The following is a 26,368-nucleotide window of genomic DNA, read 5'->3' as shown; positions in this document are numbered from 1 at the left end:
AGGAGACCAACTATTACAAAATGAGTGCATAACAAAATAGAAGTACGTATAAGGCCAAATATCCTTGGACTGTAAGTGCCTCCCCTGGGAGGGAGTGGACTAGCTTTTAAATTCTCTATCCAGACTATGATCCAAACTAGTGGTTATGCCAAAACCGGTTTGGCTCAGTGGATAGAGCGTCGGCCTGCAGACTGAAAGGTCCCAGGTTCGATTCCGGTCAAGGGCATGTACCTGGGTTGCGGGCACATCCCCAGCAGGAGATGTGCTGGAGGCAGCTGATTGATGTTTCTCTCTCATCGATGTTTCTAACTCTCTATCTCTCTCCCTTCCTCTCTGTAAAAAAATCAATAAAATATATTAAAAAAAAAAAAAAAAAAACAAAAAAACAAACTAGTGGTTATGACTCAGGGAAGGGAAACATGCCCCAGAAGAAGACCTCCCTAAAAGTCACCAGCTTGCTTGTGACTGTGGTAATTTTCCCATCCTTCAATTAGTTTTTTCTCAAGTACTGGAACTTGAGTGAATTGAAAATGGAGAGTTTTGAATGAGATTCTAAAACCTCCTGATTATGTTGCAAACTTTCTTAATGCTAAAGCAATGACTAGGCTGAAGCTGCTTACCTCTCAAGGATCGGTGTGAATTTATGAGGGAGGAGTTAAGAAAGGCACCTCGTTTTATCAACATCATCCACCCAACGGTGGCCAGAGGCACAGCTGTCATTGAACAAGGTAAGTCTATTGCTGGATGCAGTGATGGAGACTGCACACCATGGGAACTGTGGGGTGTCTAAGAGAGAGGGTGTTAGAAAGGACTTACTATATAAGATTTGGGCTTATGATAGATCATTTTGAGGAGGGTTTAAGGAAGTGGGAATTTTCTCTGAATTGGATGCTGTCATGAAGCTGAGATAATTCTGTGACTGTTTTTATTACTAGAAGGAGGTAAGACTAGTGTGAGGTTAAAGCTGTGATGGTAAGGAAGCAGCAGTCGCTCATCTTAGTGAAGACAGGAGATGTTTGGCTGTTTTTATGGTTTGGACAATGTTTATGTTTTTGTGTAGACATGATTCCAGAGTGGCCTGATGTTTGCCCTTTCCCATCACAGTGAGAGTGGCCTTGCCTGACGCGGATGTTCTGTGACATTGATGCTCATCACAGAACACCAAGGCCTGGCTGGGAGATCCAGGCCAGCTCCTGGATGTCAGGGATGTTTTTCTCTTTCTCCCTTTCAAAATTATTTTAAAATTAGCGAAAAAGGTCTTTTCCAAACAGCGTTAGAAATAAAGGACATAAGTCTCTCAAGTTCAGTGGAACTCCTATCTGATTTTCAGAGACTTTCAAGTGCTAAATGCTTATCTAAGCCCAAGATAAATGGCATACAGATACAGGAAAATTTAAAAGTCAAGTTTAAATATATATATATATATATATATATATATATATATATATATATATATATAAAACAACTTCCTTATAAACCTAATTGGACTATATATACTTTTATATTAAAATTAAAGATATCTGGATTTCATTGGCTACCATCCATCCCCTATAATACTGCCTAAATATTATCAAAGGACAATAGTCACGCATTGTCTCTGCTGAAATGGAAGTAGTTTCACTGAGCCGATAAGAACTTTGCCAGATGGGAAATATTCATCCTTATCTTAATTTGACCAGGTGTCAAATTATAAAATCTTAAATTCCAGTGTGGCCAGCCTGCTATAGTTTCCATTGCTCATTAGCCCCTGGGAAATTTAAACTGTTCTGTGGGGTGTGGATACAGTGTTTTGGCCGGTTTCAAGCCTCGGGCTAATGAAAGGACAGGATCCTCTCATTGCCACGTGCAAAGTCCCAGCTGGAAGGGCAGGGCCCTCCCAGCACAATCATAGCCAACGGCTGTGGTTGTGAGCTTGAACCTATGGTCGGAACACGTAGCCCCACGTGCCTTGTGGTAGAGGTCAGGTGCATGTAGTTGAGTGAGGTTGGAACTCATGAGAATGCTGTAAACAACGTGATCATGCCTTTGCTTGGCCTCGTGGCATCTGCAATAAACTAAAGACGCGGCTTGTGGGCGCCGGCGCTGTCTCCTCATCAGGGAGCAGCGTCCCACCGAGACCCAGCTTTCATTCTCTTGTCTGTCTTTTCTCAATCCTTTCACCCCCCTGACTCAGGGTCACTGAGCCAGGCTGAGCTGGCACGGCACATAAGGCGCCCTGGGGCTGAGTATGCCATGGCCGTGCCGGCTCCCCACACTGTTCCTTTAAAACAACTTCCTAGCTAGAAGAAGGACCTAAAGTATATTGTAAATAGTCACGCCTTCGGATGTCAGAGAACCTCATAAATTTAGCAAAAGAGTCCCTGACATAAGCGAAGTCTATACAATTTAAAGAGAAACATGAAGTACAGTTTAAATTTCCTATACAAACTTTCCCCCTGTATTTTAATTTTTTTGTTAATCCTCACCCAAGGATACTTTTGTCATTGCTTTTTAGAGAGAGTGGAAGAGAAGGTTCGAGGGAGGGAGGAAGAGAGAGAGAGAGAGAAACAGAGAAACATCGATGTGAAAGATGTTTCATTGATTGGTTGCCTACCGCACATACCCCTGCTAGGGCAGGGATCAAATGTGCAGCTCAAGTAGGTGCCCTTGACCAGGAATCGAACTGGCAACCCTTCTGTGCGTGGGGCCAATGCTCTAACCAGTGAACAACACTAGCCAGCCCTCCCCCCCCCGTATTTTTTTACATACATATGGCACAACCAGCTACAGTACTAGTTAGTTAGATATTAAATAAATATTGCATGCAAGCTGGCCGTCTGAGAATAGAAAGTGGCATTTGGATTGGCTACATAGCCTTTGAGCAGAGTTAAAGTTTGGGATTCCTTAGCACAAACTATTCTAAAAATATGTTCTTGAAAAGTTGAAAGAACCCAAACTGGTAATTGTAAACAAAATAAAGGAAAGCGACCTGATGCCTACATGGAAAAGTTGAAAGACACATTGGAGGGAAACTCAGAAAGGGACATGTTCCCGAGACTGTCTTCAAAGTCCTGGGTGCTTCCTCCTCCCCGCTCACCTGCCGGTTTATTGCCAGAGACCCACGGTCCATGGAAATCAGTTCACATCACGTGAGGAACACTAAGCAAGGCGTGTGACAGGAGCACCACAGGACTGAGTGTTACAAGAAGAAGGAAGAAAAGGAAGGATGGAGGGACACGGAGAGTGAGAAAGAAAGGAAGATAGAAGGAAGGTAAACTGATGCATTGAAATAAAATTTAAATCCCCCAAAGAAGTCGGGAAAACCATAAATAGAGAAGAAAGAAATTTATGAAAGAGAGCAAAATCTGCACACCTTCTTGATGCAGATATGGAAAAGTCTTTCATTGTGCTTACATCATTTGCTCAGTAGATGGCGCCCAAGTACTTTAAAATGCCTCCAATAGGCTTTTTCTGCTTCATTTATTGTTTTAAAAAATGTAGTTGTGTTTAACGTTGACATTAAATGTTATTTTGCATTAGTTCCAGGTATACAGCATAGTGATTAGGCAATAATGTACTTTAAAAAGTGTTCCCCCTGATATTTCCTGTACCGACCTGGTACCATACATAGTAATTTACAATATTATTAACTATATTTCCTATGAAGCACTTTATATCCCCATGACTATTTTGTAACTACCAATGTGTACTTCTCAATCCCTTCACCCTTTCACCCAGTCCTCCAACCCCTCTCCCAGCTGGCAAGCAACCATCAGGCTGTTCTCTGTATCTATGGGTCTGTTTGCTCATTTATATTGTTCGTTAGATTCCACATATAAGTGAAATCATATGGTATTTGTCTTTTTCTGACTGACTTATTTCACTCAGCATACTACTCTCTCAGTGATGGCGAACCTATGACACGCGTGTCAGAGGTGACACGCAAACTCATTTTTTTGGTTGATTTTTCGTTGTTAAATGGCATTTAAATATCCTATCTAATAAAAGAGAAAAATGGTAATTGGCGTACGACGATACCCTTTTCATTGGCTAATCAGGGCTATATGCAAATTAACTGCCAACTAAGATTGGCAGTTAACTGCCAACAAGATGGCGGCTAATTTGCATATGTAGGCACAATGCAGGGAGGCAAAAGGGAAAGCAGGAAGAAGCCCCCTGCCACTGACAGTGATCGGAAACCCAGGGGGGAGCTAAGAGCTGGGGGGCAGGGCAAAGGCGGCCCTGGGGCCGCCTTTGCCCTGACCCCCAGTAATGATCGGAGAATCAGGTGCCTTTGCCGCCCTGGCCAGTGATAGCAGGAAGTAGGGGTGGAGCCAGCGATGGGAGCTGGGCACAGTCGAAGCTGGCAGTCCCAGGAGCTAGGGGTCCCTTGCCTGGGCCTAAAGCAGAGCCCACGATCGCGGGGCCGCTGCAGCTGCGGGTCCCTGCTGCCCGAGCCGGACGCCTAGGCCAGAGGCGTTAGGCCTGGGCAGGGGCGGAGCCTGCAACCACGGGGAGCTGGGGGTCCCCTGCCCAGGCCTCACACCTCTGCCAGAGGCCTCAGGCCTGGTCAAGGGGCCGATCCGGTGATTGGTGATCGGAGGGTGATGAGGGTCAACTCCTCTGGCCGAGGCATCAGGCCTGGGTGGGGGGCGGAGCCGGGGATTGGGGGGATATGATGGTCCCCTTGCCCAGGCCTGAAGCCTGGGTCAGAGGCATCAGGCTTGGGCGGGGGGTGGAGCAAGCGATCAGAGGGAGATGGGGGTCCCCTGCCCAGGCATGATTCCTGGGCCAGAGGCCTCAGGCCTGGGCGGGGTCAGAGCCAGTGATCAGGGGGTGATGGGGGTCCCCTGTCCAAGCCTGACACCTCTGGCGGAGGCGTCAGGCCTGGGCAAGGGGCCGATCCTGCGATTGGAGGGTGTTGGGGGTCAATGCCTGAGGGCTCCCAGTATGTGAGAGGGGGCAGGCTGGGCTGAGGGACACTCCCCCCCCCCCCCACACACCCAGTGCACGAATTTCGTGCACCAGGCCCCTAGTATAAAATAAATATCAGAAATATAACTCTTTGTTTTACTGTGGTTGCAAATATAAAAAAATTTCTATATGTGACACGGCACCAGAGTTAAGTTAGGGTTTTTCAAAATGCTGACACGCTGAGCTCAAAAGGTTCGCCATCACTGCTGTCCATTCATGCTGTCTCAAATGGTAAGGTTTTATTCTTTTTTATGGCCAGTAATATTCCATTGTATATATGCACTTCTGCTTTTTTAAATCCACTCATCTATTTTTGGGCACTTGGGTTGCTTCCATAGCTAAGCTATTGTAAATAACACCGCAATGACATAGTGTTGCATGTATTCTTTTGAATGAGCGTTTTCAGTTTCTTCGACTATATAACCAGAAATGAAATCACTGGGTCATAAGGCAGTTTCATTTTTAATTTTTTGAGAAACCTCCATACTGTTTTCCAGGTGTACCAATCCACATCCTCACCAACAGTAGTTATTTGTTGTTTTATTGATGATAGCCATCCTGACAGGTGTGAGGTGGTATCTCATTGTGGTTTTAATTTGTATTTCTCTGATGATTAGTATCATTGAGCGTCTTTTTATATGTCTATTGGCCATCTGAATGTCTTCTTTGGAGAAGTGTCCCTTCAGGTCCATTGCCCATTTTTTTTTTTTTTAAATAGGATTTTTTTTTTGGTGTTTAGTTGTATGAGTGCTTCATAAGTTTAGGATATTAACCCCTTATCAGATGTATCATTGGCGAACATGTTCTCCCATTCAGTGAAGTGTCTTTTTATTTTGCTGATGGTTTCTTTTGCTGTGCAAAAACTTTTTAGTCCTATTTGTTTACTCTTCCATTTGTTTCCCTTGCCAGAGGAGATATATCAGAAAAAATATTACTAAGAGAAAGGTCTGGAAGTTTACTGCCTCTGTTTTCTTCTAGGAGTTTTATGGTTTCAAGTCTTGCATTTAGGTCTTTAATCCATTTTGAGTTTATTCTTGTGTGTGGTGTAAGAAAGTAATCTAGTTCCATTTTTTTGAACTTCCAGTCTGGTAGATTGCTTGTTTCCATTTCATTTAGTTCTTTTTTTTTTTTTTTTTTTTTTTTTTTTTTTTTTAGATTTCTCCTGTTCTTTCATTTGGGGCATGTTTCTTTATCTCCCCATTTTGGTTGCCTCTCTACAAACAAAGTATGTTATATCTCGGTCTTTGTAGTGTGGCCTTATGTAGTAGGTGTCCTGTGGTACCCAGTGTCACAGGCTCTTTGATCATCCTGACGGAGTGCTCCGGAGCATCCCTTGTGTGGGTTATGTGATCCCTCCCGTTGGAATTGAATTTTGTTTGCTGTTGGCCCATCTGTGTGGGGGGCCCACCCTCAGTCTGGATGATCATGAGGATCAACCCCTGACCACAATGTAGGAGCTGCTGTGTGGTTGCCGACCCCTTGAAGCAGAATTCATCTCAGCAGGGTCTGCTGCCTGCAGGGATCTCCCTGTCTATGTGTCCCTTGTGGAGCTAATTGGATCCTGCTCTGATGTCTGAAGCTGGCCACTGATGGTATTAGTTCTGGGGCCTTTGGGGAGGGACTCTGGTGAATGTCAATATCAGACACTGCCTGTGACTGGCCCTGGGCAACCGTTTGGAGCTACAAAGCGATACAGTTTGTGGCAGCCTCTGCTGGGCCTGTGTTTGCGTGGGAATGGTCAACTGTGCACCAAGGCCTGCTTCCTCTAGCACTGAACCGAAGGCCAGGTCAGCAAAAGACCTAAGCCACCCCGAGATCCTCCTCCACCTGCCAGTGGGCTTTCAGGTTCAGTCACTAAAGGAGCCCCTGGTGGGACGTCAGCTGCATGAGGCAGGTTCTCAGTGAGTCACCAGGTAGTGGCGAGTGGTGTTTATCAGATTAATACAGATTCCAACTTGGTTCCAGTGTTGGGTCTGAGGGCACTCAGCAAAAGTCTCTGAGTATTTATACCACGGCTAACTCCCACCCCCCAGGTACCCGTAGGTCTTTGTGGTGAGGGGAGTCTCAGGGAATTGTCAGGGGGAGGCCAGCAGAGTTTATCAGGCCCAAACTGACCAGGCTGTACTGGCCAGGTATGGGAGGGAAAAATGGCCCCTCTCCTGGAGCCACACAATTGAGTCTGTCCCGGATTCTGCCTGGACCTCTTGGAGAGCACAACCTCAGCAGGGTGGGGCTGCTAGGAATCGGGAGAGTGGGGCCAGCGAATCTTCCATAGGGGGAAAGGCACCGATTAGGCTCATGGGAAACCCCCACCCCAGAACCACACAACTCAGTTACTAATACCCGCTCAGTCTGCCCCGGCCTCTACACCATGCTGTGGACTACTCCAAAGGGAGTGAGATGTGCAGGGTGACAAGGAGTCCACAAATGGACTGTGACCTTGTGCCGTTAGCGGGGTGTGCAGCGTGATAGGACCTGTGGCCAGGAGGGAGGAAGGAGCTACCTCAGTAAGAGAATATAAGTATGGAAAAGAAGGGAGGCTTGATTTGCCTGGGCTGTAGGATAATTACCTAGAAGGGTGTCTGCCTTTTCAAGAAATGTAGTTCCCTTTGCCTTTTTATAAGTCAGAGTGATTTTTGCCTGATTCCATCTGTTGATTGACACAGGGATGGTATCTACACTGAAGAGGAGAGGGAAAGGCAGAGCCAGCAGGTTGAGAACCGCTGGGCTAGAGGTAGGAGAATAGTCCAAGGGTCTTTGATTTCAAGAGTTATTTTAGTTAGGTGAGACTTAAGGAATTTGCTTTTTCTACCTTGCCTGAAGATTGGGGCCGGTAGGGGGTGTGTAAGTTCCATTGGATGCTCAGAGGGGAGGAGGCCGGCTGAGTTATTTGAGATATGAAAGCAGGTCCTTTATCTGACTGTAATGAGGTCCTAGAACAGGTTTCAGGGCCGAATCTGGGAATGATACGCTGAATGAAAGCTTGTGCGACCTTGGAGGACTGTTCAGAGGTAGTGGGGAAGGCTTCACTCAGCCTGAGAAGGTATCTACGAGGGGTAAGATATATTTGGTTCTTTTAATAGGGGGCATATGAGTGAAGTCAATTTGCCAGTCTTGTCAAGGGTTTTGGCCCCTTGCCTGATGAGTGGGGAAAGAAAGAGGTCTAATTTATCCTTGGGGAGATACTGAGTCACAAGTAGAACAGGTTTTGGTAAAATCTTACAGTAGGGAGGCTAGGCATGTGATAAGGTGTTTTGGGAGTGGTCTGTATCCTATATGTAGGGAATTGTGATTAACTTCTAGGATCTTGTGGGCCTGTCCCTAGGGGAGGATATAACTTTCCCTGAAATTTTAACCATGGGTCTTCCTGAGTGGCCCCAAGAGCTAGTAGGAACTGAAGTTCCTCTGGAGCATTATATGGGTGTAGGGGCATTATATGGGTGTAGGGGCATTATATGGGTGTAGGGGCATTATATGGGTGTAGGGGCATTATATGGGTGTAGGGGCATTGTATGGGTGTAGCCAAGAGCTGGGGACATGGAGGCTTCCTCTGAGCCACTGCCTTGGCTTCCTGGTCTGCTTTGTTATTTCCCTGCTTTGGTCATTCCCGACTTGGTGTCCTTTGCAGTGTATGACTCTTAAGAAGGCTAGAAAAGGGGAGAGAAGTTCCTAAATATCAAGCAGGAAGACCTGTTGAGGCTTTCAATGATGGTGTCAAGGACTGGGAATGAGCAGTGGAAATAAAGAAAGTCTAGGCCTCAACTTGAGGCCATAAGCAACAGTAGAGAGTCTCGGCGAGGCTGCTTTAGCTTACTAGGAGAGAAGAGGTCCCTTTGGACGTCAGGGGTGATCAGGTCCTAACTCACTGGACAAACTTTTCTACAATGTTCACAAACTTTTCTGCCCATTCACAAATCACCAGCTTTAGCCAAATGTAAACAACCAGCATTTCTTAGATTGATATTTATGAAGGCATTTTAAACACACTCTTAGTTTCAAGAAAATGTACCTTCAACCAAGTACAAGAGAACTTCTATAATAAAAGCTAAGAGTAGGCGGATTTAAAACTTGTCTAACAATCAATGTTTCAGTATTTTATGTTATTTTAAAATATTTAGATGTTTATTATTTAACCCAGCAATGCTCTGAGTTACCAAAGACTTTGGGAAATTATGTATAGGTCTATGAGGCTGGAGAAGAGGCAGAGGAGGGAAAGGAACAGTCCCTGCAGCCTGTGCAAGGACTGGAGTTTCCACACTGCCAGCCACTTGGATTTAAAACTTCCACATTTTCCCTTAGAGATAACATGCTAAGGTTGAGTGATAATGAGTTCAGCTTCTGATAGTAGCAGGAATGTTAAGCAAGCATTTGCAGTTTTGCAGTAAAGAAAGTTATTTTTTGGGGAAGGGGGGTGAGGAGATGCGGAAGTGAGAGTAGTTTTCCGATCATTAAAAGGAGTGAGAATGTGTCTTTGGGATGTAAAGGCTCAGTGAGGGGTCCCTTCCCCGTGTCATAGAGGGTCTTTGTAAGAAGACTAAAGTTGGGAACCCAGAGGCAAAAGTACCCAGCGAGCCAGAGAAAGGAGAGTCTAAGGTAATGGCTCTACTTTGTAGGGCAAGAGTGAACCTTATGTAGGTGACTGTGGTTCGGGACAACTGGGTTTTATGAGGGGTGTTAGGTAGCTCCAGTTGGGCACCGAGGTAGAACGAGAAAAGAGGGAATAAAAGGGGTGTCTTGTAAGATGCAGTGTAGAGGTGAGGTGGCTAATGACTGAGAGACTAATCTATCAACTCTTATAATCGAGACTGAGGAGTGGACAAGGGTCCAGAAAATTCAGAAAGGGCAGAATAAGTGGCCCCAGTGTTGATTAAAAAGGAGATCAGCTTACTTGCCACCACTATCCTTACCTGAGGCTCTGTCCTGGTGCTGTAATTCTGTGGGGCCTTGTCAGGGCCTGGGCAGCTTTAGTCTTTGGTGGCCAGTCCCAGGACGTCTGGGAGCTCCAAACCGGGTCCAGAGGGCGGACTTGCTGGGCTTACTGAGATCTGACCTGGAGGGGTCAGACTACAGTCTAATTTCCAGTGGCTTTCCCTCCCGCACCTTGGGCAGGGCCCAGGTGGGGGTCTCAGGTTTGGACAGGACTTGGCCCGGTGTCCTTTATTTTTGCATTTGAAGCACCGGCCCAGAGGAAACTTAGCCCCTGACTTACTGTTAGTTGGAGGGCCGACACTTCATTTGGGGTTTGTGAGAGCGGTGGCTAGGAGCTGGAAGTCCTCCTTCTGGGCCTCAGCCTTGGCCTGATCTCGCTTTAAAAAAAAAATATTTTATTGATTTCTTACAGAGAGGAAGGGAGAGGGATAGAGAGTTAGAAACATCGATGAGAGAGAAACATCGATCAGCTGACTCCTGCACACCCCCTACTGGAGATGTGCCCGCAACCAAGGTACATGCCCTTGACTGGAATCGAACCTGGGACCTTTCAGTCCGCAGGCTGACACTCTATCCACTGAGCCAAACCGGTTAGGGCCTGATCTCGCTTTTGGTTTTAGATTTGGGTCTCCTCCTCTCTATTATTAAAGACCTTAAAGACCAGATTGAGGGGTTTGTGGATCTGTGTCTGTTTTTTGAAGTTTGCGGTGTATGTTGGGGTTGATTGGGCTATATAATGGGTGTTCAGAAGAAGGGGAGGTGGGGTCTAAGGTGGTAAATTTCTGTAAGGCCTCCATGAGGCGGGAGAGAAAGAGAGCTGGGTATTCATCAGGGCCTTGAGTAATTTTATTGTTTGTTATAGTTGACCACCATATGGGCAGCCTTTTTTATTTCAGAGAGGAAGGGAGAGGGAGAGAGATAGAAACATCAATGATGAGAGAGAATCATTGATCGGCTGCCTCTTGCATGCCCACTACTGGAATTTGATCCTGCAATCTGGGCATGTGCCCTTGACCAGAATCAAACACGGGACCCTTCAGTCTGTAGGCTAATGCTCTATCCAAACTAGCTAGGGCTGGGCAGCCTTTTTGAGTCCAGGTGATTATATGGCTACAGAGCTGGCATCCTGGCAAATTAACCTGATAGTCCCATCTTGGGTCAGTTTGGGGGACTGTGTCAGCGCCAACCAGGTTGGCTGCTGAGTGTCTATGGAGGGCATTGGCATGGTCTTGAGCTGTTAGCTAAACACCCTCCTTTCCCTCTGGCATTAGAGAGAAGTACAGAATGGCATAGATATCGTGCCCATAGGACTGGGTCAGATATTCAAATTCCTTGGTAAAGGTAGTCAGGTTGGTAGAGAAAGACCCAAAATGCCTCTTAATCTGTGTGAAGTCAGACCTGGAAAATGGGATGTGTATCCGGACAATACCCTCAGTTCCTGCTACCTCCCACAGCGGTAGAATGGGTGTGGGAATAGAAGTGGCTGTTGAGGAAGGTGTCGAGAGCCAGTGTTAGGTTGGAGAAAGCTGTTTTGGAACTCACATTCTCAGAATTTGGACTCACAGAGGCTAGGGAAGAAGTTGGTTGCCAGTTAGGAGAGTCTGGGTTTTGGGAATCTACTGCAGGTGAGGGTGTATAAAGGGATGGAGGTTAGTGGTCTTCTGGGTCAAAAGTAGATACAGAATGAGAAATGTGAGGGGTATGATGATTTGTGTGAAGGAGTAGGATCTGATGGGTAGAGCAGGACTGAGAGAAAGGATTGGGACTGAAGGTAAAAAGGTCTGGGAGTCTCTGACCATTTTCCATTGCGCTGTGTGCAATTATCTAAATTGTGCAATGTGCTAAAATTGAAAGTGCCCTTTTGAGGCCACTGAGACTTATTATTTAGTTTATATCGTGGCCAAACAGTGTTACAAAAGAAAATGAGGTGCTTGGGCATGATCTCCCCCATGAGTGTGCAGAGGGAGTATAGCGTGGCCCATGAGAGAAGAGTGAGTGACAGACCACAAATCCAAAGGTGGTTGTTTAGGGCAGGTGTCCCCGCTGCTAAACAAATCACCATGAAAAATGAGGGGTGACCCTCTGGACTGGGTGTCCCCAATCCAGAAGGACCCAAAGCCAATCAGCTGAGGAGTCTTCTGGCCTAGCCCTAGGACTTTTGAGAAGTCACTGAGAGTGTGGGCAGAAGACTTTAGGTGAGGGAAATTGTTGAACATCACTCACCTAGAGAAGATTGGCTGGTGTGGGATGAAGGGTCAGCAATGGAGAAGAGGTTCCTGACCTGGGGTCCTCCCTGGCTGGTTTGGGAGGGCCTGTAAGAGAGGGGAGGATTAATTGAGGTCAGTGATCATGTCACTAGAGTAGGATTCAGAGGTAAGCCCAGGACAAGCTGCTGCTGCCTACTGCTCTCTGAGTAGCAAACTCGGGGTGACCGAAGCCAGGGTGATGGCTCCCCTTCCCTGTGGAACCCTCCTGGGTTTCCACACCAAATGTTAGGGTCACCAAAGGAGGAATGCATGAGGCCAAAAAGGGTAAGGGACTATAAATTTATTAGGTCATCTGGATACCAGGTGTGCTGAGCTCCTAAATGGTGCCAGCACCCAGGGACAGGGAGTCAGAGATTTTAAAGGACTCTAGGCCGGCTTTTTCTAGGTGGAGAATTCTCTGGTCCAGATTCTAGGAAGGTCCGGAGGGGAAGGATAATGGTCTTAGCAAGTGGAATGCAAGTGAAATGTCCATTGTGTAGTGGTCTAAAGGTCAGTTTCCAGGGGAGGGGATATTGATTAAATTATTTGATCAGACCTAATAGCCCTGTGGGGTAAGGTTCTTGTTTTCCCAGTTTTGCCCCTTGCTAAGCACCCAGGACTTCCTGGCATGGTGAGTTTCTGTACTTGGCCTATCATCCTTGTTTTGCTCATCTCTGTCTAACCAACCACAACGCTAGTCAGAACAATTAGGAAAGAAAAAGAAATAAAAGGCACCCAAATCAGAAAGAAAGGAAAACTGTCTCTATTTGCAATGAGATGCTATTATATATAGAAAATTCTAAAGGCCCCACCAAAAATGTTAGAACTAATAAACACATTTAGTAAAGTTGCAGGATACAAAATCAATACACAAAATCAGTTGTGTTTCTGTACACTAACAACAAACTATTAGGACAAGAAATCAAGAAAACAATCTCATTTACAATTGCATCAAAAAGAGTAAAATAGGCCCTGGCCAGGTAGGTAGGTTGGTTGGTTAGAGCATTGTCCTGATAGGCCAAGGTTGCAGGTTTGATCCTCACTCAGGGTACATACAAGAATCAACCAATGAATGCATAAGTAAGTGGAACAACAAATCTATATTCCCCCCACTCTCATTCTCTCTCTCTCTCTCTCTCTCTCTCTCTCTCTCTCTCTCTCTCTTTCTCTCTGTCTCTGTCTCTGTCTCTCTCTCCTTCTCTATCATCATAAAAAATATGCTTTCCATATAGTGTGATTTTCCCTGTTTTATTTTTTAAAATATACTTACTTTTCCTGAATAGATCATTGTCTGTGTGTGTGTGTGTGTGTGTGTGTGTGTGTCTCTCTCTCTCTCTCTCTCTCTCTCTCTATGTGTGTGTACACACACATGCCTTTTTCTTCACTATGATTATTTGGAAATACTAGTATACTCTGCATTTTTATTCCATAGGTTGCTATATCCAAATGTTTAACAAAGGCATCAAAGTAAAGTTCTCCAGCCCTAGCTGGTTTGGCTTATTTATGTGAAAATAAGTTCTGATTAATTTTTTCCCTTTGTCATCTCATTTCTATCTCAATCATCTTGCACAACATGTCTCTTAGTAGTAACCCATCATTAGCTATTCTCTATTGAACAATCGAATTATTATTTCCAGTGTTGAGACATCTGACCTGGTTTATTAATGTAGAAATTATTCTGATAAGCCAACACACCATTGCAAATCAGCTGATAAACTTTTCTGAGAATAGGGAGTGACAGTGGTGCTTCCCATGCTTGTGAAAGATGAGGACGCTGATCAGGAAAACCAGGATTCTTCTCCTACTGAAACTAGATAGCCAGTGTGTCCGTGCTGCCTGTCAATACTTGAGCCACTTAGGCAGAGACAGGGTTGAATCTTATGTGAGTGTTTATTCCAATCCTGCCGGCAGCGTGGGAGAGCAGCAGGTCATCCACAAAGAATCTGCTCTGCAGCCCCCCATAAGCCAGCTGCTCATATTGGGTAGGACAAGGATTACATGGGGAAGCAGGGATTAGAGATACAGTATAGGAAACTGGGCATGGGATGATCATTACACGTTACAAGTCATGCAGGCTGGGGTGGGGGGTGGGTGTATCACAGAAGGTGGGCGCCTCTGAGAACCCCGGGACCAGATTACAGGAAATAGGGGCTGAAGGTTGTAAAGAGCAGGTGCCTCTGGGACTAGATTGTTTCAGCCACAAGGTTGTAAATCTTTCCATAATGATAGGCAGTTCTCGGGACAGGAGGATGGACTGCTTTCTGATGTTAGCTTCCATGTCCCCGGGCATATAACTCCCAGCGAGGTGAAAGCATGCTTTCTCTAATCAGAAAAGAACAATCATGGTTGACATAGCATGATTAATATTTCTTATAATTATAGTTAGTTTCCGATATTCTATTTCTGCCCCTAACACTACCCCAGATCAGTGGTCATGCTTTATATCCTCTGATCTTCCTTCTCCTAAATGATGTGACTGCCAAACCTCCTAGAAGGGCCAGATCTGAAAAGCCCATGCTATTTTAGGTTCTCTGTTGTTGGTTTTTTCTTTCATTCTTTCTTTTTCCCTTTCTTCATTGGAAATCAATATTCTCATAATGGAATTAATCTTTAAAAAATTTCTTTTCTTCTCCTGTAAATTTCCAGCTTCCAGACTCAGGAAGGATGGAAATCCCTGTCACACCCAGGGAAATGCTGAGTGAGAACCTGTATGAGGGCATCATGATTAAGGCTGGCCTTGATAAATGAGAGCAATTAGCAAAGTAGGAGATACTTTCCCACCTTTAAAAGAAATCACTTAAGTAAGAGAGAAAACCTTTAATTGAGAAACTGTGCTATAAACAAGTACCCTATATAACAGAATGTAGAAACCCTACAGAGAATATTAGCAAACAAAAGTACTGTGGTTTACAAAATCATTGCACCAAAATATTTAGCATTATGCAACAGAATGGAGATCTTCCCAGCGATACCTTTGGGTGGAGTCTGTGGGAAAGTCATTCAAGGAGTGCCTCCCCTATCCTTTCCTCATCTGGGAACTCATTAAGAAATTCTCTAATTCTGTGACTATTCTGTAACTAACAATTTGTACTGCTTAATCCTTTCCCCTTTCATCCATCTCCCAGCCCCCTGCCCTCTGACAATCATCAGTCTGTTCTCTGTATCTATGAGTTTGTTTCTATTTTGTTTGGTTTATTTTGTTCATTAGATTCCACATATAATTGAAATCATATGGCATTTGTCTTTCTCTATCTGATTTATTTCACTTAGCGTAATACCCACTAGGTCCATCCATACTGTCACAAAAGGTAAGGGAATCTATAATAATACAAGTGTAATATACAAATTGACCAAACAGCCGAACAGTGGAATGACTGTCTGGACGACCACACTATGACACCCACTGGAGCCAGAACAGCCAAAGCGGGTGCGATGCAATTGGTTTGGAGGCCCCCCCGCCATTGCTCCGTGATTGCCCTGAAGAGGGAGGCTCAGGTCAGCGGCTGGTGGGACGATCAATCGGGGAGCTTCCCAATTGCCCCAAAGAGGGAGGCCCAGGCCTCCGACCACCGACCAGTGGGCTGCAGTGGGTGGGCAAGGTCTCCCTCTGCAGGGTGATCTATCGCAGAACCCTGGCCGGGTGGGTGGGGCCTACCACCATGCAGGGCTCTTGGACTGTGAGAAGGCACAGGCTGGGCTGAGGGGATCCTCTCCCCCCCCCACCCATTGCACAAATTTCATGCACTGGACTTCTGGTATAGTAAATAATATCATGATAAATGTGTAGGGGGGCCCGTGGGGGGGCACATTGTAAAGTACTGGTACATGATTTTCTAACCACTTTGTTGTACATATGAAACTAATACAGAATAATATTGAATGTAAATAGTAATTGAGGAAAAAAAAACACAAAAAAATAATCCTTGGTGATTAAAAAAAAAAGTAGTAGGAGAGCTCCAAGATGGTGGTAGAATAGGTGGATGTTAACTCTTCCCAGGACCAAAATAGAATTACAACTAAAATATGGAGCAAGCAACATGAATAACCAAATGAAGACTAGCTGAAGAGAAGTCTTATAACCAAAGATTTGTAGAAGAAGCCATATTGAGACTGGTAGGAAGGGCAGAGATGAGAAAAGGGCTGCCCCTGCTCCAATGGGTGGCTGAGATTCCAGAGGAATATCTCAAGTGTGGGGGTTCCCCCTGTGAAGTGTGGGGTTTCAATCCCAAGCCGGGCTCCCCAGCCCAGAGCACCAACATTGGAGAAGAGGCACCCACATAACATCTGGCTGTGAAAATCAATGGGGATTCTGTTTGCCAGGGAGAGATAAGTGTATGCTAGAGACACAGGTGTCATCTTAAAGGGCAAATGCACAAAATCTCCTTTGCAGCCACTCACCCTGGGCTTTGGCAGAGGGAGGACAGAGAGGAGTAGAGTTGTGTGAGGAGAGACTGGGGTCTGTAGTTCTGGGGAGAGAGTTGAAAGGACAGCCCATAGGACCCCTGTGTTGAGTCACTCTCCCACACCACAGATGCCATCTCTCTTGGATGGAGCACTCCTTTCCATATAGCATCAGTTGGGAAAAGCAATAGCCCTACCGTCTGGGCTCCCTCTTGCCCCACCCTGTGGAATTTACACCTTGCTGAAGAGTCAGCTGCCTGGGCTAGGGTATCGTGGTCTGGGAAGACTCAGGGAGTGTTAGTGACTGAGTTGTGTGGCTTTGAGGCAGGGTCAATTCCCCCCACTTTCCTATGAACCTGATTGGCATCTGCCCCTTATAGGAGATCCATGAGTCCCACTTTCAGGGCTCCCATCAGCCCCACCCTCCTGACTCCTGGTGGCTCCACCTTGCTGAGTTCTGGTAGAATCCAGGTCAGACTGAGTTGTGCAGCTTTGGGGCAGGGGCAAGTCCCTTCACCTTCCCCAAAGCCTGATGGGCAATTCCCCTTCATGGGAGGATCTACTAGCCACCTCCTCCTAACTCCAGGTAGTCCTGCCCTGCTGAAATTAGGATTCTGGGATAATTTGGGACACACTGAGTTGTGTGGTTCTAGGACAGGAGCCATTTTTTCCTCACATGCTTGACTAGTGCAGAGCCCTCCCTTCACAGGGCCTCCCTCTCGCTACCTCTCTCTCTAAAATCAATAAAAAAAATTTTTTTTTAAAAAATGAGACTACTTAATGATAAAGGGAATAATCCAACAGGAATATCTAAACCTTGTAAACATTTTTGCACCCAACATAGGAGCACCTAAATATATAAAGCAAATCTTTTTTTTTTTTTAAATATTTTATTGATTTTTTTACAGAGAGGAAGGGAGAGGGATAGAGAGTTAGAAACATCGATGAGAGAGAAACATCGATCAGCCGCCTCCTGCACACTCCCCACTGGGGATGTGCCCGCTAAAGCAAATCTTGATGGAATAAAGAGAGCGAACAACAGTCATACAGTCATAGTAGGGGGTTTTGACACCTCAAGGACATCAATGTATAGATCTTCCAGATAGAAAATCAGCAAGAAAACAGCAGCTTTAAATGATACACTAAATCAGATGGATTTAATTGGTATCTTCAGAACACTTCACCCCAAAGCAGCAGAACATACATTCTTCTCAAGTGCACATGGAACATTTTCTAGGATAGGCCACATGTTAGGACACAAAGCAAGTCTAAATAAATTTAAGAAGACTGAAATTATAGCAAGCATCTTTTCTTACTGTAATGGTATGCAACTAGAAATCAATGGCAAGAATAAAACTAAAAAACACACAAACATATGGAGGCTAAATAACACCTTATGAAACAATGATTGAATTAAAAATGAGGATCAAGGGAGAAATCAAAAGATCCCTTGAAATAAATGAAAATAGAACACAATTAGCCAAAATGTATGGGGCACAGTGAAAGCAGTCCTAAGAGGGAAATTCATAGCATTACAAGCCTATCTCAAGAAATAAGAAAAATCTCAAATAAAGAATCTAACTTTACACTTAAAGGAACTAGAACAATAAGCAAAGCCCAAAGTGAGTTGAAGAAAGGAATTAATAAAAATCAGAAAAATTTAACCAGACTCATTAAGACTAAAAGAGAAGATCCAAATAAATAAAATCAGAAATGAAAGAGAAGAAGTAACAACTGACATCAAAGGATTGTAAGAAAATATTGTGAGTAATTATATGCCAACAAATTGGACAATCTGAATGAAATGGATACATCCCTAGAAACATACAATCTTTCAAAACTGAATCAGAAAAACCCCTAGAAAATAGGAATAGACAGATTACTATTAGTGAAATTGAAGCAGTAATAAAAAAAACTCCCAACAAACAAAAAGTCCTTCACAGGTGAATTTTACCACACATTGAAAGAAGAACTAACACCTATCCTCAAATTATTCAAGAGTGGGGAAGACTTCCAAGCTTATTTTATGAGGCTGGCATTATCCTAATTCCAAAACCAGATAAAGACAATACAAAGAAAGGAAATTATAGGCGAATATCTCTGATGAACATTGATGCTAAATCCTCAATAAAATATTAACAAACCAGATCCAACAGTACATTAAAAAGATCATACACCGCCCTAACCGGTTTGGCTCAGTGGATAGAGTGTTGGCCTGCGGACTCAAGGGTCCCAGGTTCGATTCCAGTCAAGGGTATGTACCTTGGTTGCCGGCATACCCCCAGTAGGGGATGTGCAGGAGGCAGCTGATCGATGTTTTGATTCTCTATCTCTCTCCCTTCCTCTCTGTAAAAAATCAATAAAATATATTTTTTAAAAAAGATCATACACCATGATCAAGTGGAATTTATTCCAGGGATGAAAGGTTGGTACAATATTTACAAATCAATAAATGTGATACATCGCATAAACAAAATGAAGGATAAAAATCACATGATCATATCAATAGATGCAGAAGAAACATGTGATACAATTCAGTGCCAATTTGTGATTAAAAAACGCCCAGCAAAGTGGGAATAGAGGGAATATACATCTACTCAATAAAGGCCACATATGACAAACTTACAGCCAACATCACACTCAATGGGCAAAAGCTAAAACCATTTTCCTTCAGATCAGGAACAAGATAGGGATATTCACTTTCACCGCTTATTCATCATAGTGCTCAAAGTTCTAGACACAGCAATCAGACAACAAGGAGAAATAAAGGCATCCAAACTGGAAAGAAAGAACTAAAACTGTCATTTTTTTTTTTGCAGATGATATGATACTGTACACAGAGAATCCTAAAATTCCACCAAAAAACTACTAGAACTGGTAAATGAATTCAGTAAAGTAGCAGGATACAAAATAAATATCCAGAAATCAGTTGCATTTATATATACCAATAATAAACTATTAGAAAGCAGAACTAAAAACAATTCCATTTACATTAATATAAAAAACCTAGGAATAAATTATCCAAGGATGTAAAAGGCATGCTCTTGGAAGATTATGAGACACTGAAGAAAGAAACTGAAGGAGATACAAATAAGTGGGAGCATATACTGTGTTCATGGATAGGGAGAATTAACATCATTAAAATGTTCATACTATACAAAGCAATCTATGGATTCAATGCAATTCCTATCAAGATATCAATGGCATATTTCACAGAACTAGAACCAATACTTCAAAAAAATGTGTATGAGCCCTGGCCTGTGGGATTCAGTTGGTTGAGTGTCGTCCCCTACACCAAAAGGTTGCTGTTTTGATTCCTGGTCAGGGCATATGCCTAGGTTTGGGGTTTGGTCCTGGATTGGTCAGGGTACACATATCAGAGGCAGCCAATCGATGTTTCTCTCCCTCTCTCTTCCTGTTTCTCTCTCTGGAATAGATAAAAAAGATATTTTTAAAAAATGTACGTGGAACCACAAAAGATCCTGACTATCTACAGCAATCTTCAGAAAGAAAAACAAAGTTGGAGGAATCATGCTACCTGACATTAAACTATACTAGTACAAGGCCATAGTAATCAAAATAGCATGGTATTGGCAACCCCCGCCCAGAAGTATAGATCAATGGAAGAGAATAGGGAGCCAAGAAATGAACCCACACCATTATGATCAATTAATATTTGACAAAGGAGACAGGAATATACAATAGCATAAAGATAGTCTATTCAAGAAATGATGTTAGGAAAATTGGACAGATATATGCAAAAAAAAAAAAAAAGAAAGAAAGAAAGAGGAAAAAGAAAAGAAAGAAAAGAAAGGGAGAGAAAAAGAAACCAGACCACCTTCTTACATCATATACAAAAATAAACTCAAAATGGATTAAAGACTTAAATGTTAGACTCAAAACCATAAAAATCCTAGAAGAAAACATATGCAGTATAATCTTGAACATTTCTCATAGTACTATTTTTTCTAATATACCTCCCAGGCAAGAAAAACAAAATAAAAAATTGACAGGTAGGCCAGTGTGCTCAATGGTTGAGTATTGATCTGTGAACCAGGAGCTCACAGTTCAATTCACAGTCAGGACATATGCCCAGGTTGTGGGCTCAATCACCAGTAGGGGGTGTGCAAGAGACAGCCAATTAATAATTTTCTCTCATCATTGATGTTTCTATCTCTTTCTCCCTCTCCCTTTCTCCATGAAATCAACAAAAATATAGTAGAGAAAAAGAAAAAAATAAACAAATGGAACTACATCAAACTAAAATGTTTTTGCACAGCAAAAGAAACCATCAACAAAATGAAAGACAACCCACTGAATGGGAGAACATATTAGCCAATGATACATCTGATAAGGAATGAATAGCCAAAATTTATAAAGAACTCATACAATTTAATACCAAAACAAACAATCTAACTAAAAAAGGGCAAAGAACCTGAATAGACACGTCACCAAAGAACACATACAGATGGCCAATAGACATATGAAAAGATGCTCAATGTCACTAATCATCAGAGCGATGCAAAGTAAAACCACAATGAGATCTCACCTCACACTTGTCAGAATGGCTATCAACAATAAATTACCAAATAAAAAGTTTTGGCTAGGATGTGGAGAAAAGGGAACATTTGTGTACTGTTGGTGGGAGTGCAGATTGGTGCAGCTACTGTGAAAGCAGTATGGAGTTACCTCAAAAAATTGGAGCCCTGGTGGGGTAGCTTAGTTGGTTGGAACATCATCCCAATACTTCAGTGCTGCAGATTTGATCCTTGGTCTGGGCATATACATGAATGAACCAGTGAATGCATGGATGGGTGGAACAACAGATCAATGTTTCTCTCTCTCTCTCTCTCTCTCTCTCTCTCTCTCTCTCTCTCCCTCCCTCTCTCTCTCTTTCTCTAAAACCAACAAATCTACACTAATAAAAGAGAAAAATGGTAATTGGCGTACAACTATACCCTTTTCATTGGCTAATCAGGGCTATATGCAAATTAACTGCCAACTATGATTGGCAGTTAACTGCCAACTATGATTGGCAGTTAATTGCCAACTAAGATTGGCAGTTAACTGCCAACAAGATGGCGGTTAATTTGCATATGTAGGCACAATGCAGGGAGGCGAAAGGGAAAGCAGGAAGAAGCCCCCTGCCACTGACAGTGATCGGAAACCCAGGGGGGGGGCTAAGAGCTGGGGGGCAGGGCAAAGGCGGCCCTGGGGCCGCCTTTGCCCTGCCCCCCAGCCATGATCAGAGAATCAGGTGCCTTTTCCGCCCTGGCCAGTGATAGCAGGAAGTAGGGGTGGAGCCAGCGATGGGAGCTGGGCACTGTCGAAGCTGGCAGTCCCGGGAGCTAGGGGTCCCTTGCCTGGGCCTAAAGCGGAGCCCACGATTGCGGGGCCGCTGCAGCTGCGGGTCCCTGCTGCCCGGGCCGGACGCCTCAGCCAGAGGCGTTAGGCCTGGGCAGGGGCGGAGCCTGCAACCACGGGGAGCTGGGGGTCCCCTGCCCTGGCCTGACACCTCTGCCGGAGGCCTCAGGCCTGGTCAAGGGGCCGATCCGGTGATTGGTGATCGGAGGGTGATGAGGGTCAACTCCTCTGGCCGAGGCATCAGGCCTGGGTGGGGGGCGGAGCCGGGGATTGGGGGGATATGATGGTCCCCTTGCCCAGGCCTGAAGCCTGGGTCAGAGGCGTCAGGCTTGGGCGGGGGGTGGAGCAAGCGATCAGAGGGAGATGGGGGTCCCCTGCCCAGGCATGATTCCTGGGCCAGAGGCCTCAGGCCTGGGCGGGGGCCAGAGCCAGTGATCAGGGGGAGATGGGGGTCCCCTGTCCAAGCCTGACACCTCTGGTGGAGGTGTCAGGCCTGGGCAAGGGGCCGATCAGGTGATCAGAGGGTGATGGGGGTCTACGCCTCTGGCTGAGGCATCAGGCCTGGGCAAGGGGCAGAGCCAGCAATCGGAGGGGGCTGGGGGCAGAACCAGTGATGGGGGAAAATGAGGGTCCCCTGCCCAGGCCTGACGCCTCTGTCAGAGGCGTCAGGCCTGGGCAAGGGGCCGATCCTGCGATTGGAGGGTGATGGGGGTCAACGCCTGAGGGGTCCCAGTATGTGAGAGGGGGCAGGCTGGGCTGAGGGACACTCCCCCCCACCCACACTCAGTGCACGAATTTCGTGCACCAGGCCTCTAGTAAAATAATAAAGAAGGAACTGCTTTTATGACTCAGGGATTCCATTTCTGGGAATATATATGAAGAAACCCAAAACACTAATTTGAAAGAATATACCATATTTAAGGTATAGCATAACACTATTTTTTTTCTAAAATCATTAGACTGAAAATCGAGGGGTGTCTGGAAGCCAGCGGAGGAGAGAGCCCTGCGGTGTGTAGCTGCCTATACCTTGTCAAACAGGCTTCCTCCAATCATGAGCCTTATTGTTACTGACGTCAGTTGATGCTATAATTGGATATGGAGATGGAGAGTGCGCAGATGCAATAGGGATTGAAGCGTTCTGAGCCCATGAAGATGTCAAAAAATAAAAAGATAAATACTGGCAAGTGATTGTTGACTCTGCAAAATTCAAACTGAATGTAATCAGCTATGCCAAAGAGCATGGACATACTGGTAGAGCTGCAGAGAGAGAGACAATTTGGACCTCCTCCCATTGAGTGTATGATCAGAGAGTGGAGAAAACAGGAAGAATAACTCCTTAAGATGCCAAAAAAAAGAGAAGACCTTAAGAGGAAAACCAGCAAAATGTTTAAGATATTGATTTCTTAATTTGGGGTTGGAAAAGTGGGAGATGTCTTACACATGGGATTGTCTTATACACGGGAAAATATGGTAAGGACCTCTGTGTTCATTGCAGTATTATTTACAACTAGAGGCCTGGTGCACGGGATTCATGCACTGGTGGGGTCAGTCTAGTGTAGCTGTGGGCAAACTATGGCCCGCGGGCCGGATGTGGCCCGTTTGAAATGAATAAAACTAAAAAAAAAAAAGACCGTACCCTTTTATGTAATGATGTTTACTTTGAATTTATATTAGTTCACACAAACACTCCATCCATGCTTTTGTTCCGGCCCTCCGGTCCAGTTTAAGAACCCATTGTGGCCCTCAAGTCAAAAAGTTTGCCCACCCCTGGTCTAGTGCCTGCACCTGCTGTGGTCAGCTGAGTGACGCTCCCACTGTGGGAGAGCACTGACCACCAGTGCATTGAGCGTCTGCCTCCGGGTGGTCAGTGAGCAACATAGTGACTGGCTGACCAGTCGTTCTGATTGTTCTGGTCGTTCCACTGTTCAGTTGCTGGGCTTTTATTATATAGGATAGCCAAGATTTTGGAAACAACCCATGTGCCTCTAAGTCAGTGGTTCTCAACCTTCCTAATGCTGTGACCCTTTAATATAATTTCTCATGTTGTGGTGACCCCCAACCATAGAATTATTTTTGTTGCTACTTCATAACTGTAATTTTGTTACTGTTATGAATTGTAATGTAAATATCTGATATGCAGGATGTATTTAGGCGACCCCTGTGAAAGTGTTGTTCGACCCCCAAAGGGGTCGCGACCCACAGGTTGAGAACCACTGCTCTAAATAGATGAGTGGATTAAAAGCTGTGGGTATATTTATTTTTTATCAAGGGCTTTCTATTTTGTTAATACTCACCCGAGGATATTTTTCCATTGATTTTTAGAGAGAATAAAAGAGAGAGAAACATTGATGTGAGAGAGACATATGGATTGGTTGCCTCCTGACCGGGGCAAGGGATCAAATCTGAAACTCAGGTACGTATGCCTGACCGGGAATCCAACCCGGGACCCCTTGGTGCTCGGGGTGACACTCTAACCACTTAGCAACATGGTCCAGGGCAAGCTGTGGTACATTTACACAATGGAATACTACTCAGCTGTAAAAAAAGAAGCAAATCTTGTCTTTTGTGACAGCATGGATAAATCTGGAGATTATTATGCTAAGTGAAATAAGCCAGCTAGAGAGAGACAAGTACCATAGGATTTCACTTATATGTGGAATCTAGTGAACAAAAGAAACTAACTAACAAAATAGAAACAGACCCATAGATACAGAAAACAGAATGAGAGCTGTCAGAGGAGAGGGGTTTGGGAGGCTGGGTGAAAAAGGTCAAGGGATTAAGCATAAAAACTTCCCCCAAACTCATAGACACAGACAGTATGGTGATGGGTGGGTGGAGGTGAGAAGAGGATAAAGGGAAGATAAATGGTGATGGAAGAAGATGTGACTTGGGGTGGTGAACACAACACAATACAATATAGGTGTGTGTGTATGTGTGTTTGTGTGTGTTTTCCTTAATCCCTCCACCTTTTTCAGTCTGTTTGCTGTATTGAGTCTGTCTTTATTTGTTTGTCAGTTAATTTTGTTCATTAGATTTCACATATAAATGAGATCATATGGTACTTGTCTTTCTCTGATTGGCTTATTTCACTTAGCATAATAATCTCCAGGTCCATCCATGCTGTCACAAAAGGTAAGATTTCCTTGTGTGTGTGTTTTTTAATGGTTGAGTAGTATTCCATTGTGTAAATGTACCACAGTTTTTTATCCACTCATCTACTGATGGACACTTGGGGTGTGTCCTGATCTTGACTATTGTAAATAATGCTGCAATGAACATAGGAGTGTTGATATTCTTTCAAATTAGTGTCTCTTCAAATATTTTCCAGGAGTGGGATTGCTGGGTCAAAAGGCAGTTCATGTTTACTTTTTTGAGGAAATTCCATACTGCTTTCCACAGTGGCTGCACCAGTCTGCATTCCCACCAACACTACACAAGGTTCCCTGTTCTCCGAATCCTCGCCAGCATTTATTTGTTGTTTTATTGATGATAGTCATTCCAAAAGGTGGGAGGTGATAACTCCATTTGGTTTTAATTTGCATCTGATGATTATTGATGTTGAGCATTTTTTCATATGTCTTTTGGCCATCTGTATGTCCTCTTTGGAGAAGTGTCTACCAGGTCCTTTGCCAAGTTTTTAATTGGGTTGTTTGTCTTCCCGTTGTTGTGTTGCATAAGTTCTTTATATATTTTGGAAATTGACTCCTTATCAGAAGTATCATTGACAAATATGTTTTCCCATACCGTGAGATCCCTTTTCATTTTGTTGATGTTTTCTTTTGCTGTGCAGAAGCTTTTTAGTTTGATGTGTGTTTACTTTGCATCCTACAACCTTTCAATTTCAATGATTACTTCCAGGAATTTTTTAAAAGGAGATTTGGGGAGTTGGTTTCAGTTTCCTGGTACTTTCATGTATCAGCATGTGTCAACATATAAGCCAGGATTGGGAGCAGCTAATCTTAACTTTGACAGGACACTCTAATCCTCCCGGGACAGGAGAGCCTGGGAGGCTTATGAAGAGCTGCTACAACGCTGTTCTCACTGCTTCTCTATCCTTCAGGGAATCTGTCCTAAGAGCGTTTCTCCTTGTCGTCTCTCAGTGATGACGGGTCTGAGGCTTCTACCTCTCACCCATGGGGTTGAGCTTCAGGCTACAAAAGTGCTCAGACACAGATGGTATTCTCTCCTCAGCAACAGGGTCCTGTCATCCCTGCTGCAGTCACCTGACCCCTTTTGACGTCGCCCTGTGCAAGGAACAGAGGCAGCTGGCACCTGGGACTAGACTTACTTTCATTGTCTATGTAAGTATTAAACTGTCTGAATCTAAAAAGGGCATACTGTTTTGTGACTGACTGAATCTATCAGCCATGCCTCTGGCTCGACAGTAACTTCCATGGATTTCTATGTAGACAATTTAATTACACAGACATGAATTCCTCTAGTAATACTCTTTGTGATTTTGTTTCATAGTCAGT

At 44.3% G+C, this 26,368-nt stretch overlaps 1 protein-coding gene across 4 annotated transcripts in view; it reads left to right on the top strand.

Annotated features, from left to right (window-relative positions):
• Positions 1 to 436: 436 nt before the first annotated feature.
• Positions 437 to 26,368, top strand: part of LOC132216703 (insulin growth factor-like family member 3) — a 71,320-nt gene continuing 45,388 nt past the window's right edge. Inside the window, exons 1-4 of one of the 4 annotated variants that reach the window (XR_009448782.1) lie at positions 437 to 728; positions 22,853 to 23,077; positions 24,220 to 24,306; positions 25,954 to 26,194. The gene's annotated coding sequence lies outside the window, so the exon portion shown is untranslated. Of the gene's footprint in view, positions 729 to 22,729; positions 23,078 to 24,219; positions 24,307 to 25,953; positions 26,195 to 26,368 lie in introns of those variants that run through there. The other 3 variants (XR_009448784.1, XR_009448781.1, XR_009448783.1) reach the window with 3 other exon arrangements.

Source organism: Myotis daubentonii, chromosome 15, assembly GCF_963259705.1.
Source record: "Myotis daubentonii chromosome 15, mMyoDau2.1, whole genome shotgun sequence".
Lineage (NCBI taxonomy): Eukaryota > Metazoa > Chordata > Mammalia > Chiroptera > Vespertilionidae > Myotis > Myotis daubentonii.
Note: the sequence above shows the minus strand (reverse complement) of the source record. Positions and strands in the feature narration are given on the sequence as shown.